The sequence below is a fragment of the Phoca vitulina genome, unplaced genomic scaffold (genome assembly GCF_004348235.1).
Source record: "Phoca vitulina isolate PV1807 unplaced genomic scaffold, GSC_HSeal_1.0 scaffold1, whole genome shotgun sequence".
Classification (NCBI taxonomy): domain Eukaryota; kingdom Metazoa; phylum Chordata; class Mammalia; order Carnivora; family Phocidae; genus Phoca; species Phoca vitulina.
In genome coordinates, this window is record NW_022589704.1 from 73,565,720 (window position 1) to 73,581,373 (window position 15,654).

The 15,654-nt window shown below is 38.4% G+C and overlaps 1 pseudogene; it reads left to right on the forward strand.

Moving 5' to 3' along the window:
* The first annotated feature begins 12,531 nt into the window (after window positions 1-12,531).
* Window positions 12,532-15,654, forward strand: part of LOC116631443 — a 44,316-nt pseudogene continuing 41,193 nt past the window's right edge.

Sequence of the window (15,654 nt, forward strand, 5' to 3'; positions counted from 1 at the left end):
GATTAACTGACCCTCCGCAAAATCAGGAAAACAAAAATTTGAGTTGACTAAGACTATTTGCTCTTCTTGCTCATGTGGAGTGGTTGTTGTAATTTGGCTTTGAAATACTTTATAAAACTACTGGTTATAGAATTTCAGTTGAAATTGATGTCAGTTTGGTACAGATCTTCAGTGTTCATCAGTTTAGATTGACAAGTTCTCTTACTATTTGCCCTCAACCATAATTGCATTTTATTGCTACAGTAACTATTTAAATTCCTTTTAAAATATAAAAACAAAACATTATCTGCTCTAATTAGGATGGCTGTTTTCATTTGAAATGAAAATTGCCGCTGAGAACATCATTGTCTTTCCAGGAGAATTAACAATGATGAAAGTAATAAATGATACTCAGATTATGATCAGATGATTTTTCTACCAGTTAGAATGAATTACGGTTTTGGTAACTGCCATATTGGCATTTAGAAATCAACTAATCCGAAAGCTAGAAAATGTTTATGGACCCATACAACCTTCATTGCCTGTTTATTTCGAAAGAAAGAGCTAATGGAGGTCAATTAGAAAAGACAATAATCACCATCACTTCAACAGCTTTCGCATCCTCTTACCCACCAAACGTCCTAACCAGACAAAACTAAAAATATAATCTGGAGAGGAAGCCTTTTCTAAATCAAATTACATGAAGTATTTAATTCCCTATGCTTTTTGGTAAATGGGTCATAACATTTGACTCAAGTGGTCATACCTTGAAAATGTACTTTCCTAGACAAGGTTGCTGATGTCACGCTTAGGAGTTCACGTCCTAGGAGAGGTTTGCTGTTGAAGCTGAGGTGTATCTGATTCAGCCCTGAGGCAGCAAAACTGGATGAAGCAGTTTTCTCCCCCTTCCCCTTTAGAGTGTGTGATTTGTGCAACAGCTTTGGCTTGGCAAATAGGGAAGTGTCACCACTAAATCGGCTTTACTCTAAGGGCACAGTGTGCCTGTTTCTCAACTCAGTGATATCCAAATCCAGGACCATTTTACTTCAAGTGGAATACACACACAGAGCAAACATTCTCAAGGTCAGATGTGTGTGTTCCTTATTTTCCTCTGCAAGAACCATTTCCCTTGTTCAGAAAGAGGCATAGAACTCATTCATGCTACAGAACAGTAAACTCTGGGGGGGAGGGGGAGTTCAAAGGATCACTCTTTTTTAAAGAGAAGATATTAGGCAATCAGTATTTATGGGCTAATCCAATTTGGAGGAAGGGGGTGGCAGCCCAGGTTTACCTTCCCGAGTACATGGTTGACAGTCTATTTGTGGGATGGCCAGATGGCTGTGGCATAAGGAAGGGGACAGTTGAAGCAAGTAACTATGTAATTCCAGCAATATGCCATGACTTTTCAATTTCACTAGTTCAAGCAGCGGTAGGGTTGGAAACAAAGTCGTTTGGATTATTCCTTCCTTTCCTATGTTCTTTTGATGGAATAAGGAGCTGTACCATGATGTGCATTTTGTGTGTGTGTATAGTTGCTGTTATTATTATTTTGCAGTTTTCACAGCTTATTTGTGTGTAAACAAGATCCAGCCACTTGCTCAAGGGGACCCTAATTGTCTGGATGCCTGTTTGGGAACGGAGAAGTGTGGATTTTTCTTTTCCTTCAATCTCCTGCTGTAAGAGACAGCATCACAATTACAGATTGACGGCTCAGCAAATACCTCTGGGCTCCCCTCCACTTCTCAGTAATGAATGCTGTCCTATTGTTTCCTTTCGGGTTGTGCCACTCCATATCTCTTACCTTTTTTCCCCTTCGTTTTATGTAAATTGTGTGTGAATAATGGAATGAAATGGTTTCCATGGAGCTGAACAAATATAGGTCATAGTATAAGGAACTTTTCCTCTCTTGAAGTACACAGGTGAATTTGCATATAATTTTAATTATTCAGTTTTATAAGTAGGACCAAAACCGTGAACAAAGTTGAGCTTCTTGTGAGGTAGACCTTCATTTTCCCTCATAAAATATGTATGTATAGATACAATAAAAACTCGCACTACACAAAAATGTTAGAACTTAGTAGAGAAAAATCAGTTGGGGAATCTGTGTTTTCAAATATATTTTTATGACCTATTAGCTGAGTGACTTTACGGTTTACTTCTCAGTGCATCAGCTTTAAAACTCTAAATGCACTTGTCTTTTTACGCCTCTCATACATCTAGGCTACTCTCCTTCATTTATTAATGCGCTAATTAATTCATTCAATAAATGCATAAGCTTTGGAATCGGACAGACCTGCAATTTAATCCCGGTTACACTTCATACTGGCTTTCATTTGGGAAAGATAGTGAAGCTCGCTGACTATGAATTTCTTCAGGGGTGAACATGGGATGATCATTACTACTTTACAAGGCTGCTGTGATGCAGAAGGACATGTGTGTATACCCTACCTGATCCGGGGTCTACCACATGACAGGTGCTACAGCGGCCGTGAGAAAGCAACCTACAGAGTTCCAGCGACAGGATATATTTCTGATCAAGAACATCAGCTTTGTGATCTGAAATTCACGAACGCATGGACAATGAAGCCACGTGTAGGCTGCTCCCAGCCAACGACTGTGTATATCAGGGACAGTAAAGCAGGTTTATTCCTGGAAGACAAGGGCTTCCTTAGCATGGGTTGCTTTGGCTCAAGGACACCTTGATCTTGGTCTTGAACCTTCCTCATGCTGCAGGACAGCCTCGGACACTTCCACATAACCTTCCTTCTCTTTTACTTGCATTGTGGTCTGAAGGCTCTCCCAGCCTTTCCCAGCTCCTTCCTCATGTTCTCTCGCAGATGTTTCTCCTAATAAAACCCTTGCATATTGGTGTCTGCTCCTTGAAGAACCCACACTAATACAGGTGCTCATTAATAATGGTTGTTTTAAAGACTATGTTTATTACCTGTTATGTGCAAAGCACTTTCTTGGGCTTAGTGTGGGACACAAAGCTGAATTAAGCATATTTCATTATTTCAAAGAAGTAGGAGCATGATACTGATGAGTTGTGTAATAAGGCTAAAAGATATAATATTGAAAACTTTTACCCCTTAGATGAGAAGTACCATAAAAATTAATGATGGACAAAATAAAATTAAAGGGCACCTTTTAGAGTAGTCATTTAGAAATGTGACACCAGTGCATTTCTAGTCTCCTAATATCACTTTGCTCTAGCATAATTCCTCAGGCTAATGTTTGAGACAGAGATATACAATAAAGGATTTACAATATGGGCTTAATTTACTCTAAGATGGGCTATGTATTTTGGTAATCATAGCGCCATCAGAACCATGAACAGGTTGGTAGTGGAGAGAGAAAGAGGCTTTGATTAAACAGACTTCTCCCATTATTGTGATCTTGGGTCCTCTGTAAGATCCTTACACTTCTTATTTGTCAAAGTAAGTTTGAACCAGATGAGCAAAAGATCCAATATTCTCTGAACTTCTACGTTCAGTAGCTCCACACCCTTTCAGACAGATTGATAAGGTGACGATTGGAACATTGAGATGTGTCATTTTATGAAGGCTTCCATAACTGAACCAACCATCCCCACTGCTAAACTTTGGAGAAGAGTTTCTGGAAGGAAAATTGGCTTTCTTCTTCCTCTCTTTACTGTCTCTCAACAAGTAAAGATATGTGTATATGTGTATGTGTATATACTGGCATGGATGTGTGTATGTGTGTCTGTTTTGGAAATAGAAGAGAATTTTGTTTTTAGTTAGAAAAGAATTATCGAATACTGCTTTTAAACTTTCTTTATGTTTTACTTTTTAATAATTATTTTAAAAAACCTTATAGACCACTGTAGACATAACTCATTAATTTTCATTCTCCCAGGCAATGGAAGAGAGAGGCATATGTTATTATTACAGTTTTACAGATTAAGATCTTAAGAAACCCAAGTTTGAATGGCTTTTTCAGCTTCAGGAATAGATCTGACACATGCTGATTTCCAATTTCCATTTGACTCTACAGATATTTCCTATAATTGAGGAAAATTGTATTAACAAGTCCAAATATCTTGAATTTTTGCCTTTCATCACAATTCTGTTGGATACCAGAAAAAAGCATTAATAGCTTGACTGTGTAATACACATACCAAAGGGTGGATTAATGAGAATTATCATCCATGAGACAAAATAATTCAATTCAGTTATTTCAATCAGAGCAATGATTCTTTCTTCATTTAAACACCAAAGTTCATAAATAAGCTGTTCAGTAAATTCATGTTGGAAGCAGGAAGTTTTCAATTTGTATAACTTTCCTGTCTTTTTCTGCAACTCCAAGGTAATATTTTGCATAAAATCTGAGATCATTCCTGCTGCTTTGGTTACTGATAGCAGTCCTTAGGACTGCTGAGTCTGGACTTGAGTACATTTCAGACTTACCTTCCCTAGTGCATCCCTCCTGACCAGACTTCACCAGGCCCACGGACCCTAGATTGACTGCCTGCTTCTGTCTGCCTCATCATCCTTGTAGACTCTGCTTGGGTTTTTTCACAGGATGTACACTTTTTTTCATACTGAATATTAGAGTTTTGTACTTCTCATGTCCTTCTCCTACTTTTCTGGTCATGCTAATATATAAAGTATCTATGGATTGATGCTATCCCCACAGCACTGATATTTAGTTCCTGGAGGCTCTCTCAATAAGTCATTTGTGTAAACCTGAGTTGTTCTTAAATATGTCAATATTTTTTTTTCAGTGAACGTATAAACCAGAAATACACCTGAGGTGCTATTAGCTTAATTTTAATGTGGAATTATGTCCCTTATTCTTTAAGCTTGTGGTTCATTCCAGAACTTTTGTATATTCTTTTCCTAACGTTCTTATATCCACCTTAAAGTTTCCAGCATCCTTCTGCTCTTACGCTCAATAAAGCTCCAGACTTTTCTTCCATCAATATGTACACAGAAAAGTGATAAATATAGCCTTTTTCAATTTTAAGTTTTTTTTCTATAAATATTCCTTAAACTTATATCAGCTGCTTTTGCTTAAATTTGTGTGAGACAAGGTCTGATTTTGCACAAAACTGCACTAGTTATTCGAAGTTTAGCATCTCAACAATTTCTGGTGTTCCACATAGAGCGATAACTCTGGAGCATCTGCTATCTGAAGGGTGAGGACCTCTTATTTGGAGAAGTGTGCCTCCCAATTTATCCACAGTCACAGACTTGACATCTTTCTTTGAATATCTATAGGTCAGCTCTTGGGATATTTCAGGGGGAAAAAAGCTTCCATGGCCAAATCATTGTAGGAATTATTCCATATTTGAACTCTTCAGGCCTTCGTTTTTTAGATGGACCTGCCCTCAAACTTTGATTAGAAAAAAAAAAAAAATTGTCCACAGCTTATTTTCCACCATTTGGGGAGAGAAGTTCCCATGGGCTCCTTTTATAATATAGTTCAGCATCTTAGAAAATTTACTGACCAGAAATTCTAGTATTTAATCTAAGCAGCCCCTGTTTTGGACCTATTGTTGACTCCAATTTGCCATTGATTAAATGCTGTTATTTAGATTGTTAATTTCTTGAAGGAAGAGTGAATATCTTTACATGACTTCTGTGACATGTTGACACACATTAAATATGTGAGTAAAATTAGTACTTCTATCAAATACATTGGTGTGAACCAAATAAAAAGTAGAATACTCTTGTTATATATGTAGCTACCTGGGTAATGGGAAAGGCCATCATCTCTTTCTAAAGACCCTAAGCCTTAACATGGGAATTTTTTTTTTAAAGATTTTGTTTACTTATTTTGAGAGAGAGAGAGAGATAGAGAGAGAGAGAGAGAGCAGGCAGGGGGAGGGTCAGAGGGACAGGGAGAGAGAGAATCTCAAGCAGACTTCTCACTGAGTGCAGAGCCTGACTCAGGGCTCTATATCACAACCGTGAGATCATGACCTGAGTGAAAAATCAAGAGTCACACGCTAAATTGACTGAGCCACCCAGGCACCCCTTAACATGGGAATTCTTAATCCTGGCTGTATAATAGAATTACTTGAAGTGATTTTAAAACTTGTGATGCCCCACAATTATATTGTCAACTGATCTTTGACAAAGCAGGAAAGAATATCCAATGGAAAAAATACAGTCTATTCAACAGATGGTGTCGGGAAAACTGGACAGCAACATGCAAACGAATGAAACCAGACAACTTTCTTGACCATATACAAAAATAAATTCAAAATGAATGAAAGACCTAAATGTGAGACAGGAATCTATCAAAATCCTAGAGGAGAACACAGGCAGCAACCTCTTTGACCTCGGCCTAGACACATCTCTGGAGGCAAGGGAAACAAAAGCAAAAATGAACTATTGGGACTTCATCAAGATAAAAAGCTTTTGCACAGGGAAGGAAACAATCAGCAAAACTAAAAGACAACCTACAGAATGGGAGAAGATATTTGTAAATGACATATCAGATAAAGGGCTAGTATCCAAAATCTAGGAAGAATTTATCAAATTCAGGGCACCTAGGTGGCTCAGTCTGTTTAGAGTCTGCTTTTGGCTCAGGTCACGATTTCAAGGTCCTGGGATTGAGCCCCACGTCAGGCTCTCCACTTAGTGACGAGTCTGCTTCTCCCTCTCTCTCTGTGATCTCTCTCGCTTTTGCTCCCTCTCAAATAAATAAATAAAACCTTAAAAAAAAGAAAAAGAACTTATCAAACTCAACACCCAAAACCCAAATAATCCAGCTAAGAAATGGGCAGAAGACATGAACAGACATTTCTCCAAAGAAGACATACAAATGGCTAATAGACACATGAAAAGATGCTTAACATCACTCATCACCAGGGAAATATAAATCAAAACCACAATGAGATACCACCTCACACCTCTCAGAATGGCTAAAATTAACAACACAGGAAATAACAGATGTTGGTGAGGATGCAGAAAAAGGGGAACCCTCTTACACTGTGGGTGGGAATGCAAGCTGGTGCAGCCACTCTGGAAAACAGTATGGAGGTTCCTCAAAAGTTAAAAATAGAATAACCGTATGGGCACCTGGGTGGCTCAGTCATTAAGCGTCTGCCTTCTGCTCAGGTCGTGATCCCAGGGTCCTGCTCTGCGGGAAACCTGCTTCTCCCTCTCCCACTCCCCCTGCTTGTGTTCCCTCTCTCGCTGTGTCTCTCTCTGTCAAATAAATAAATAAAATCTTCAAAAAAAAAATAGAATTGCCCTAGGACCCAGCAATTGCCCTACTAGGTATTTATTCAAAGGGTATAAAAATCTGATTCAAAGGGACACATGTACCCCAATATTTATAGCAGCACTTTTAACAGTAGCCAAATTATGGAAAGAACCCAGACGTCCATTGACTGATGAATAGATAAAGAAGCGATGGTGTGTATATATATAATGGAATATTATTCAGCCATAAAAAAGAATGAAATCTTGCCATTCGCAATGACATGGATGGAACTAGAGTGTATTATGCTAAGTGAATTAGTAAGTCAGAAAAAGACAAATACCCTATGATTTCTCTCACATGTAGAATTTAAGAAACAAAACAGATGAACACAGGGGAAGGGAAGGAAATAAAAGATAAAAACAGAGAGGGAGACACACCATAATAGACTTTTAACGACAGAGAACAAACTGAGGTTTGCTGGAGGGTGGTGGGTGGGGGGATGGGCTAAATGGGTGATTGGCATTAAGGAGAGCACTTGTTGGGATGAGCACTGGGTGTTACATGTAAGTTATAAATCACTAAATTCTACTCCTAAAACCAATACTACACTATATGTTAACTAACTTGAATTTAAATAAAGTCTGGAAAAAAAAAAGAATTTGTGGGGATTTTAATTCTGGCTAAACCTTCAGGTTCTTACCTCAGGAGACATCACAGTGAGAGCTGAGGTTTTTGTACCCAGGCGTTTTTTCCCCTTTGAATAAAATAACATCAAAAACAAAAACAAAAAACAAAACAACAATAAAAAACCTTGTGATGCCCTGGTCCCATCCCAAACTAGTTAAATCAGAATCTTTGAGGAGCAGGAGGTTATGGGGCCCAGGCACCAGCATTAGAACTCCCCAGAAATTCTAATGTACAGCCCCACTGGTTAGTTAGTGAGCCATTTGTTGGTGAAATATCAACTCATTTCCGATGATTTTCTTTATGAAAGTTGGTGCCAAAGAGTTGGATTTTTCTGCTTAAGGGTCATCTGAGGAATTGTTGTGGACTCCCGGGACTTAAATTTCCCAAGGCACACCTTGGGATATGAGATGACCTCTGTGTGTGCTGCCAAAGAGCTGACATGACCAGCTGGGTAAAAGCCAATCCATGGGCAAACAGAGCCTGCGATTACCCCATGGGAAATGTTCTCTGAGCTTTAGGTTCCCAGGATGGAGAGAAATCAGTTTGGACTCCCACAGGCTTTAATGTCTGAATAGAGTTAAGAGAAAAGAATTTGTGGGTCAGCTCCCTGCTTCATTCACATACTTGCAGACACCTTTCTCTATAACCCCAGGGTCCAGGCCACTCATTTATTTCTCAACTCCCTTTGGCAGTTAGGTCTGATCAACATCTATTGGCTAATTGAAGATACAAGTATGGTTTGCCAACATCATAAAGCATTAATGACAATATAATGTGTTTACATGCAAAAAACCAAAACCATAAAAAAAACCAACCCTGCAATCCATTAACACCTGAGTAACATACATTTGGGTGAGTAAGCAATGGATAGTTTCTGTCAGATTACCCTCTGTGAAATCACCATCTTTCCCCCTTCCCATGCTGTTGATTTCTTTCTGAGTGCCTCCATCTTGGTTCTGAGTGTGGGGGGCCTGCCTACCTAAGTCTGGTCACAGGGACCCGTCACTGTCTTGTCTCTCCCCACATGGGCAAACACCCAGGTCACATGGTAGGGGTGGCTGAGTGGTCTGTTGAGATTTTGATCTCCTCGACCTCCAAGGAGGCTGGATGGCCTCGGGGTGGCAGATGCCACAGGGCAGCCTCCTCCTGGTACTTCAGTATGTACTGCAAATACGATCGCTTTCTATGTGTCCCACGACATGAAAGAGTTTGGGAGGTATATGTTTGCATGTCCAAAACTGAATTATTTTTTTGATTTGAGAATATATGTATAGGCATAGATAAAATATTGTATCTACTTAGTAAATTCCATTTACTAGAAAATAAAACTCTGTATTTTATTATATCACTTAAACCTTGACATGTATTGATTATGTGTTGGGCCATAATGAGACCTAATTTCCATGAAAGAATTTCTTCTAGACATTTCTCAGGAAATTTGTCTTTTTTGAATCCTCAATCTTCAGAAAAATTGGTTGAGAATTCAGAAAAATGGGAAGAGGCATTATGATTCTCCTGTGAAAATTAAAGCTTAATAATCAAGAAGTTATTGGTTTGAAGGAATCCACTGATGTTAAATCAAAAGCAAGAGCAGAAAACACTGACAAGGGAGTTGGAGTGTCTAGAAACTGGAATGGGAGGAAGGGGGAGAGAAGTGGTCACCATCTAATCAGCCAGTCTTGCTTGGAGTTGTTGCCTGATTGTAAGTGTGTGTTTGTGGCCTTGTCTGCTGCTGACACAGCCAGTCTTGCAGATGAGACAATTATTAATAAGTCCATGCACATAATACGTTTTATACAAGTCCTATGAGTGGTCTTCCATGAGATAACAAGTTTTGGAAGAAAATAACTCTTTAAATTGGAAATTTTGACATGTGAGACTGTGTAGTGTTGTTAACTTTGCTAGGTAATCCAAATGTTTCCTTCTTTGAATACTACCCAATAATGTACTCTGTAGTTTTCCAGCATCTGAATATTTGCTGGAGGCTACAGTCCCTTGTAAGTACTTTAGAAGAAAAAATACAAGGAAAAGAAGTGAATTCAGTACTCAGATAAGAAGGCAAAAACCAATCTAAATCTAAATTAGCAAAAGCAATATCAATTTCAACAGCAAAACCAAAATCAGAGCAAGCAGACAAAATATTTTCATCATTCAAAAAAGAATCAGTTCATATGAAGTAATTTGCACCCTAACACCCAGCTTGAATGTACTTTTGGATGTACTCTTACTTAGCATTGCAAAATGAAAGCTTTTCTACATCTTTAATATTTGTCATGGAACAAAGGTCAAGACTATTGGATAAGGTAATTAATGCTTTGTATGTTTAAATTTTCATTTTAAGAGTAGCAGCTCTTAAATATTAAATCTTTATGGTAATGTTTTTTAATTTTTTAAAAGGAATTTTTATTGGTATTTTTGTACTACTGATTTCTTTTAATGTTTCCAACTATCAGATGTTTATATCAGATAGAGATCATTTTTATGTTACTGAATTTTATAATATATATTGTTTTATAATGTTAACAAGTCATGCCTTTGTTACAGCATGTTTCGTTAACAGGAAAACCTCCCAAAGTTTAATAGAAGACCTCAGTCAGAAAAATGATTTGCTTTTCATTATCATGGTCACTCTTTTTTAATTAAAAACACATAAAATGTTATGAAAAATACATAATGCTATGATTTGGGGAATCCCAGAGAACTTCTTGTGTCCTAGTATTGAAGATTAATATCAAGAATTTATACCACTAAGATATAAACAAGATATCCTAGGGGCCAGTACCAGGGAAAGAGAAGAGTTACATGACGCCCCAGCAGGGAAAAGTTGGAGGGTTAAGCCAAGTTCAATTACAGGGTGTCAGGACAGAAGGCTCCAGGAGCAGAATGGCGTGGACACCAGAATTGGAATCCTGAAGACACATCAAAGTCAGGAAACATCAGAGGCAAATGAGGGGGCAGAAGGGGAGTTAAAAAAGAAACTAATTCCAGGGGTTAACATCTTCTGGAATCAAGATTGCCTTAAAATGGCTGAGCATGGATCTCTGTGGTCCTTGAGGCAGGAGATCTTAAAGGAACAGCCTATTGTCGAGTGTTGTCTCCTGCAGAGTTTAAGGATTTAAAGATACACATTTGATAAATTTACCTTCTGGTAATAGACCAGTGGGAGATGGTGATAAGAAAGAAATCTATTTCTATAATCAGAATTTTCCTCACACTTCATGGATTATTTGGCATAACTTTTCCCCTTTCCTAATTTCTAAGCAGAGGACTAGGGGGAGTGGGAAGATAGAGAAGAGAGGGGACAGGGCTGATGGCTGAAACTTGGGGAAGTGAAGTCATTCATTAATCTGAGCAGGAGAGAGAACTGAGGTTTTTATTCTTTTTCTCTTCTCATAGGAGAGGGAAGGGAAGTATTCTTCATCCAAGTTAAGTGAGAGACCTTGACGCAAACAATGAATCATGGAACACTACATCAAAAACTGATGATGTAATGTATGGTGATTAACATAACATAATAAAAAAAAAAAAGTGAGGGACCTTGAATATACTTGTAGAAATTGGAGGTGCCTAAGAGAAACAAAGATCGGCCTCCTGGCCCTCTTTAGACTTCTGTTAATGTGATCTCTGTGACTACTTGGGCAGGAGGAAAAGACAGTTAGAGAGAAATGTCAGGCCAAGAGAAAAGATGAATAGCCCCATGTGGTGCGGCACAGCGGTGGTCTGCTCCTCTGGGCCCCTGCAGTCTATACTAAGTGGCTAGACCTGATCTGATTGGCTGAAGACACACCTAAGAGAACTGGAGGAATGATCCTCCTGCAAGAAGCAGGGAGGAAGCCTACCCACTAGGTTGGAAGAATTTGATATAGGGACATCTCCCATATCAGGTGTCAGTGGAAGGGGGGATCAGCTGCACCTGTGCCCACATGGAGCTCCAGCACTTGTGCGCAGGCCACCGGCAAGTCTTCAGGTACCCAAATCAGCAGAGCTGATTCCAACTGCACATCTAGGGTCTTTCCTCTAGTTTCTTCTAGACAATCATAGTCCAGAGGTGTTTCATTGTCATTCCTGCCTTTCCAATTGTATTGATCTTTTCAAGTTCTTTAAATATACCACACCTCTGTTTGTTTCTGGGCTTCTATGTATGCTGTTCCATTTGCTCAGAATACCTCCTCCTGTTCAGTGACTCACCAACTCTTATTAATTCAAAGTTTAGTTTAAATGTTGTTTCTTTAGGGAGGTCATCCTTAAATCTCTAGTAGTTTTGCCCTCCATAAGTTATGCTTTCTTACCACCCTGAAATTCCACTTTTTAACAAATATGCCAAGGATCATGCCTGTCTTATTCAAAACTGCACTCTAGGATCCACTACTGAGCTTAGTGGTGTATGGGTAATTAATGTACATTCTTCATCTCAACAAATGAAAGAAAGTAACTATAGTCACAAAAGGAAGAATGAGAAAACAGAATTCATACTATGAATAGAAATCAGTTGTATACTCTAAACCACTTGCACTTTGGGAACATTATAATGGCCTGATAAAAAGTCAGTTGTTTTTGTCTCTAGCCATCTACCTGTAGGCGATCACAATTCCTATGTCAGCATTAACAATACTGACTTTGATTGTTCTATCATCTATCTATCTATCTATCTATCTATCTATCTATCTACCTGCCTACCTACCTATTGGCATGGCGCATGGTTGGGAAGGAAGTTATGATTACACCCAAGTAGGTCTTTCACGGAGATGAAGTGAGCTGTGGTTGGTTTACATGACATGCGCTGAAGCATCTTGAAGCATCACTTACCTTAAAGATCTCTACCTCCTTAGTCCTCATTGTGCTAGAAATTCCACAACTCAATTAAATGCTCCTTTAAAGTGAAGGTACTAGGAAGAGATGCATTGTGGGAGTGTTGGGGTTAATATGGATTATGAAGCAGGTTTCCTTTGGTCATCTTGTGTTCATGTGCCATTTCTCCTCAAGGTCTGAATCTCCTCATCTAGTTTGATAGATCTTTCCTGAATGGTGAGCAAAGGGGTCCTGAAGGACACTAGGGACTTTTAGCTTCTTTCTTGGGTTCATCTCCAAGGTCCTCATTAACTTTGGCAATCCATGATTTCACCTAAAATGGGTCAAAAGATCTAGTCTTTTGTCATTAACAACCTTGGGGAGTGTCTGGGTGGTGCAGTTGGTTAAGCATCTGACTCTTGATTTCGGCTCAGGTTGTGATCTCAGTGTTGTGAGATCGAGCCCTGCATCAGGTTCCGTGCTCAGCGTGGCGTATACTCAGGATTCTCTCTCCCTCTCCCTCTTTCCCTCCTGCTTGTGCTTTCTTTCTCTCTCTCTCTCTCAAAAAAAAAAAAAAAATCTTAAAAAAATCCAATCTTGGATGTCTGTTAATTTCTCTGAGGTACAGTTTATTCCTCTGAAAATTAAGGGTTGTAATTTATGATGTCTCAGGACTTTTCCAACCTTATCATTTAGTAAATGTTGATAATTATTCCCAATAACAGGATATAAAGTAATGAACTTTGAAAATTGTCTTATAATAATGCAATTATTCCATCTATTCATTAAAAGCATGGGCAATTGGTACTAAATATGTTTTAAAAAGGAAGAGAGAAATTTATCTAGAACCCACCAAAGTGATTTAAAGAAGAAATCTCCCAAACATGATTTTTTATTACAATGTCCAGCTTTCCTCTCAAGGAAATCAAAGGAAGCACCCAACATTTGAGAAAGATGATCCAAACAGCAAAGTCTCTGGCAGGTTAAGAGAAGGAGAGGGAAAAACAAGATTACCTTTATGAAACACATTTAAGAGAGAAATTCTAGATGACTTTGGCTTTGGCAAAAATCTTCCCAGGAGTTAAAGGTCATACAAATTTCTCCAATAGATCTATGAATGGATTGATGTGTTACCGTATTTCTATTACTTCTTGAGTGAACCTCACAAACTCCAAGTTCTTTACTTCCGTATTAGGAGTTGAAAGGGATAAAAGGGATTAAGAAAAAGTTACCCTTTTGTAAACATTTCAAACCAAGTTTGCCCCCTCCATGTACAAAGAGGTATTAGAGAGGGGCTTACTCTCTTTGAGAAGTTGCTGCATGCTGCAGAAATCTGTGGCTGGGTTCTCAAGATGTCTCGTTTAAGGCCAGAGGTCCCGTTTCTCCTGAAATTCAAAGGTTATACTTTCGCTATAGGAGAGAGGCACACAGGGAAGATTCCTCCACGAAAGGTCGGGCGTTGGCCCTTCCTCTGAGACAGATACCATCACAGGGCAACAGGGGGTCTCAAGATCAGTGGGTTGAATTTCTAGCCTCTTTTTAGGGGCCTTCAAACTTACAAAAATTAATCCGTTTGATTGACTCTGGCTTCTAATCTTGAAGATAAGCTCAGAACATTTACCAGTTTTCAGCACTGCTCACCAGGCCAAGTCTTAGCACCAAATTATGAATTTTGTCATCAGTGACCTTTCCAGTCTTCCCTTTTTACCTGCCCACTTGGTAGCTCAAGTCGTCCTCCTTCCTCCTCTGTGGAAATTTATGTCAAAGTGTTCGGGATTGTTAGAGATTTAAAGAGATCAAGTCATTCAGTCATTTCATTTTCGGAAGAGAAAACTAAGATCTGAAGATGTTAGGTGACTTCCCTAAAGATATGTTTTTAAATCCTCTTCAGGGTTTCAATATAAAGTATCTGAGTTAGTGACTGACGTTGGGGGAATCATTATTAATTGGTTTGATATGTAGGTCACAAAAATTTTAACTTGGTATCACCACCTATCATTTCTAGATACTCAAGTGCCAATGCAGGCATGTTTCAAAATAATTTAAATATCTTTAAATGTTTAAATCATCTCCTGTCACTCATTTTTACAGCTTCTTAGCAAAAACGCTTTTGGGATATAAGTGTTCTTTGCTACTATTTTGAAAACAATTGTAAACTATGAAGTAAAAACTGGTTTCCACTTAAAGAGCATCGTATCTAAAAGAGAAGGGGCAAATACAAGAGCAGTTTGTGAGCCCACATTAATGAGTGACTTTAGTGATTCCAGTGATTTAGTGATTCCAACACAGTAGAGTAGGAAGACTCACATCGGGTGGAACCCTGTGAAACTCATGGTTATTTGCTTCTCGGAGTAAGTGTATAGGTAGTCTTCTTGGGGCTAGTATGCAAGGATGAATAGACTGGAAGGTGGAGGCATCTGACCTAGGATTTCTAAAGTGCTATAAATCTTGCTCAAGATAGCTATTACCAGGACCTCAACACTTTTGTAATCCTGCTTGATGCAAAATGGTTCCCTGGAGACTTGTACTTGCCAAATGAAGGTCAACTTCTTTGTAGAATCGCTAACATCGAACATCTTATGAAAACCTTTTGTCATCAACAGATTGGCTTCACTGCTTTGGGCTCCACCCCCCATCCTTATTCTCAATGTAAAAATTTACCCACCTGCTGCGTTGCTCTTCTCAAGGGTATTTTGTCAATATTGTCAGAGAGTTATGATAGATTTTTAGTGTGGAAATAATAAAATAATAAAAATAAACAAAATTGTATAACTTTTGTGATTTTTTTACATTTCCCAGATGTCAAATATTATTAATTTCTTAATATAAACATTGAAACATCTATAAGTTACTAAAAACATGTTCTCAAAATAATGAGAGATAATAATTTAACACTAAAGAAAATATTAAACTTCAGCACAGTATGTGATTCTTTTAATTTAATGATTATTTTATACTCCTTTTTAATACCCCTTTTGAAAAAGCCAGCATAGAAATTGTTGGTTAACATTCTAATCCTGAATG